Consider the following 5,855-nt stretch of genomic DNA (forward strand, 5'->3'; position numbering starts at 1 on the left):
CTTCTTCCAACCAAAATGCACACTTTGAAAACTTAGCGTACAATTCTTCCTTCCTCAATACTTCTAACACCTTTCTCAAATGTTCACCGTGTTCTTGGTCATTCTTTGAGTAAATAAGTATGTCATCAATGAAAACAATGACAAACTTGTCAAGGTATGGTCCACACACCCGGTTCATAAGGTCCATGAACACAGCTGGTGCATTAGTTAAACCAAACGGCATGACCATAAAATCGTAATGACCGTAACGTGTTCTGAAAGCAGTCTTTGGAATATCATCTTCTTTCACCCGCATTTCATGATACCCGGAACGTAAGTCAATCTTTGAATAAACAGACGAGCCTTGTAGTTGATCAAATAAGTCATCGATTCTCGGTAGTGGGTAGCGGTTCTTGATGGTAAGTTTGTTCAACTCTCGGTAGTCGATACACAACCTGAATGTACCATCTTTCTTCTTGACAAACAAAACAGGAGCTCCCCACGGTGATGTGCTTGGTCGAATGAAACCACGCTCTAAAAGTTCTTGTAATTGGCTTTGCAGTTCTTTCATCTCGTTGGGTGCGAGTCTGTAAGGAGCACGAGCTATTGGTGCAGCTCCTGGTACAAGATCTATTTGAAATTCAACGGATCGATGTGGGGGTAATCCCGGTAATTCTTTCGGAAATACATCGGGAAATTCTTTTGCAATGGGAACATCATTGATGCTCTTTTCTTCAGTTTGTACTTTCTCGACGTGTGCTAGAACAGCATAGCAACCTTTTCTTATTAGTTTTTGTGCCTTCAAATTACTAATAAGATGTAGCTTCGTGTTGCCCTTTTCTCCGTACACCATTAAGGGTTTTCCTTTTTCTCGTATAATGCGAATTGCATTTTTGTAACAAACGATCTCTGCTTTCACTTCTTTCAACCAGTCCATACCGATTATCACATCAAAACTCCCTAACTCTACTGGTATCAAATCAATCTTAAATGTTTCGCTAACCAGTTTAATTTCTCGATTCCGACATATATTATCTGCTGAAATTAATTTACCATTTGCTAATTTGAATAAAAATTTACTATCCAAAGGCGTCAATGGACAACTTAATTTAGCACAAAAATCTCTACTCATATAGCTTCTATCCGCACCCGAATCAAATAAAACGTAAGCAGATTTATTGTCAATAAGAAACGTACCCGTAACAAGCTCTGGGTCTTCCTGTGCCTCTGCCGCATTAATATTGAAAACTCTTCCGCGGCCTTGTCCATTCGTGTTCTCCTGGTTCGGGCAATTTCTAATAATGTGGCCTGGTTTTCCACATTTATAACAAACTACATTGGCATAACTTGCTCCGACACTACTTGCTCCGCCATTACTCGTTCCGACACCATTTGTTCCTTTTGTTCTATTAACCCCTGGTCCGTAGACCTCACACTTCGCCGCGCTATGACCATTTCTTTTACACTTGTTGCAAAATTTGGTGCAGAACCCCGAGTGATACTTTTCACACCTTTGGCATAGCTGCTTCTGATTGTTGTTGTTGTTGTTGCGGTTATTATTGTTGTTGGGATGATTGTTGTAGTTATTGTTGTTGTTGTTGTTGTTGTTGTTGTTGTTGGGCCGTTTGTTGTAGTTGCGATTGATGTTGCGATTGTTGGGATAATTGTTGCGATTATTGTTGTAATTGCTGTTGTTGTTGTATTGGTGATTCTTATCACCGTTTTCCTCCCACTTTCTTTTGACTTGCTTCACATTGGCCTCTTCAGCAGTCTGTTCTTTAATTCTTTCTTCAATCTGGTTCACTAGTTTGTGAGCCATTCTACATGCCTGTTGTATGGAGGCGGGCTCGTGTGAACTTATATCTTCTTGGATTCTTTCCGGTAATCCTTTCACAAACGCGTCGATCTTCTCTTCCTCATCTTCGAATGCTCCCGGACACAATAGGTACAATTCTGTGAATCGTCTTTCGTACGTGGTAATATCAAATCCTTGGGTTCGTAACCCTCTAAGTTCTGTCTTGAGCTTATTGACCTCGGTTCTGGGACGGTACTTCTCGTTCATCAAGTGCTTGAATGCTGACCACGGTAGTGCGTACGCATCGTCTTGTCCCACTTGCTCTAGATAGGTATTCCACCATGTTAACGCAGAACCTGTGAAGGTATGCGTAGCGTACTTCACTTTGTCCTCTTCAGTACACTTACTTATGGCAAACACCGATTCGACCTTCTCGGTCCACCGTTTCAATCCGATCGGTCCTTCGGTTCCATCAAATTCCAAAGGTTTGCAGGCAGTGAATTCTTTGTAAGTGCATCCTACACGATTTCCTGTACTGCTAGATCCAAGGTTATTGTTGGTATGTAGTGCAGCCTGTACTGCGGCTATGTTTGAAGCTAGAAAAGTACGGAATTCCTCTTCATTCATATTCACGGTGTGTCGAGTAGTCGGTGCCATTTCCTTCAAAATAGTCAAATGGAACAAGTTAATCATACAGAATATTAAGAGTAGTTAATAGTATTTCGTAGCATAATATGAACTCATTTATAAAAGCTTTTTCTTCATATTAGCGTTTTATAAATTTAAATTCGGGTAGTACCTACCCGTTAAGTTCATACTTAGTAGCTAATATACAATTCAACTACTACAATTCTATATGAAAAACTGATTATAATAATATTTCGCGTTCAAACTTTTACACAATATTTTACAAACTTACAATACCGCTTATTTTACATATAGCATGAAATATAGCACACAATAAATTTGATACAAGATGGTTGTGAAGATAATTCTAGCTAGTACACAAGTCGTTCAGCAAAGGCAATAAAGACACGTAATTCATACGTCCAGAAACAAGTCATGCATTCTGGTTTTACTAGGATTACTTCCCATCCTTGGTCTTGTGGAACATAACCGTTATGGCCGTTGATAAGACAGCGTGTTGTAACGTCGTCAAAGGGACGAGGGTTACGTAATGTCCAACAGTCCCGTAACAATCTAAAAACCTCATTTCTTACCCCAATTACCGACTCCGTCACTTGTGGGAACGTTTTGTTTAATAGTTGTAGCCCGATGTTCTTGTTCTCACTTTGGTGAGAAGCGAACATTACTAATCCGTAAGCATAACATGCTTCTTTATGTTGCATGTTAGCCGCTTTTTCTAAATCACGAAGTCCAATATTCGGATATATTGAGTCAAAATAATTTCTTAACCCATTGCGTAAAATAGCATTTGGGTTCCCCGCAATATATGCGTCAAAGTAAACACATCGTAACTTATGGATTTCCCAATGTGATATCCCCCATCTTTCGAACGAAAGCTTTTTATAAACCAAGGCATTCTTGGAACGTTCTTCGAATGTCTTACAAACTGATCTCGCCTTAAATAGTTGTGCCGAAGAATTCTGACCGACTCTAGACAAGATTTCATCAATCATGTCTCCGGGTAGGTCTCTTAAAATATTGGGTTGTCTATCCATTTTGTGTTTTTATACTGTAAAATAGACAAGAGTTAGATTCATAAAAAAAATACTTATTAATACAAGCAATTTTTACATATATCATAAAGCATAAGCACACTATATTACTTATATTACACCACACGAATACAACTATCTTATTCCGACTCGCTTGTTTCTTCTTCTTCGGTTTTGGTTCGTTTTGCCAAGTTTCTAAGGATATATGATGTTCCCCTAATACGAGCCGTCGTTATCCACATTGGTTTAGAAAAACCTGGTGGTTTAGAGGTTCCCGGGTCATTGTTACAACTTAAGGACTTCGGGGGTTGACGATACATATAAAGTTCATCGGGGTTGGAATTAGAGTTCTCTATTTTTATGCCCTTTCCCTTATTATTTTCTTTTGCCTTTTTAAATTCAGTTGGGGTAATTTCTATAACATCATCGGAATTCTCGTCGGAATCCGATTCATCGGAGAATTGGTAATCCTCCCAATATTTTGCTTCCTTGGCGGAAACACCATTGACCATAATTAACCTTGGTCGGTTGGTTGAGGATTTTCTTTTACTTAACCGTTTTATTATTTCCCCCACCGGTTCTATTTCTTCATCTGGTTCCGATTCTTCTTCCGGTTCCGATTCTTCTTCCGGTTCCTCTTCGGGAACTTGTGAATCAGTCCACGAATCATTCCAATTTACATTTGACTATTCATTATTATTAGGTGAGTCAATGGGACTTGTTCTAGAGGTAGACATCTATCACATAATATCAAACGCGTTAAGAGATTAATATATCACATAATATTCACATGTTTAAAATATATAGTTTCCAACAAAATTTGTTAAGCAATCATTTTTCAAGTAAACACGGTCGAAGTCCAGACTCACTAATGCATCCTAACAAACTAGATAAGACACACTAATGCAAAATTCTGGTTCTCTAAGACCAACGCTCGGATACCAACTGAAATGTCCCGTTCTTATTGATTAAAAACGTTCCATATTAATTGATTTCGTTGCGAGGTTTTGACCTCTATATGAGACGTTTTTCAAAGACTGCATTCATTTTAAAACAAACCATAACCTTTATTTCATCAATAAAGGTTTAAAAAGCTTTACGTAGATTATCAAATAATGATAATCTAAAATATCCTGTTTACACACGACCATTACATAATGGTTTACAATACAAATATGTTACAACAAAATAAGTTTCTTGAATGCAGTTTTTACATAATATCATACAAGCATGGACTCCAAATCTCGTCCTTATTTAAGTATGCGACAGCGGAAGCTCTTAATAATCACCTGAGAATAAACATGCTTAAAACGTCAACAAAAATGTTGGTGAGTTATAGGTTTAACCTATATATATCAAATCATAATAATAGACCACAAGATTTCATATTTCAATATACATCCCATACATAGAGATAAAAATCATTCATATGGTGAACACCTGGTAACCGACATTAACAAGATGCATATATAAGAATATCCCCATCATTCCGGGACACCCTTCGGATATGATATAAATTTCGAAGTACTAAAGCATCCGGTACTTTGGATGGGGCTTGTTAGGCCCGATAGATCTATCTTTAGGATTCGCGTCAATTAGGGTGTCTGTTCCCTAATTCTTAGATTACCAGACTTAATAAAAAGGGGCATATTCGATTTCGATAATTCAACCATAGAATGTAGTTTCACGTACTTGTGTCTATTTTGTAAATCATTTATAAAACCTGCATGTATTCTCATCCCAAAAATATTAGATTTTAAAAGTGGGACTATAACTCACTTTCACAGATTTTTACTTCGTCGGGAAGTAAGACTTGGCCACTGGTTGATTCACGAACCTATAACAATATATACATATATATCAAAGTATGTTCAAAATATATTTATAACACTTTTAATATATTTTGATGTTTTAAGTTTATTAAGTCAGCTGTCCTCGTTAGTAACCTACAACTAGTTGTCCACAGTTAGATGTACAGAAATAAATCGATAAATATTATCTTGAAACAATCCACGACCCAGTGTATATGTATCTCAGTATTGATCACAACTCAAACTATATATATTTTGGAATCAACCTCAACCCTGTATAGCTAACTCCAACATTCACATATAGAGTGTCTATGGTTGTTCCGAAATATATATAGATGTGTCGACATGATAGGTCAAAATATTGTATACGTGTCTATGGTATCTCAAGATTACATAATATACAATACAAGTTGATTAAGTTGTGGTTGGAATAGATTTGTTACCAATTTTCACGTAGCTAAAATGAGAAAAATTATCCAATCTTGTTTTACCCATAACTTCTTCATTTTAAATCCATTTTGAGTGAATCAAATTGCTATGGTTTCATATTGAACTCTATTTTATGAATCTAAACAGAAAAGTATAGGTTTA

Source organism: Rutidosis leptorrhynchoides, chromosome 2 (genome assembly GCF_046630445.1).
Source record: "Rutidosis leptorrhynchoides isolate AG116_Rl617_1_P2 chromosome 2, CSIRO_AGI_Rlap_v1, whole genome shotgun sequence".
NCBI lineage: Eukaryota > Viridiplantae > Streptophyta > Magnoliopsida > Asterales > Asteraceae > Rutidosis > Rutidosis leptorrhynchoides.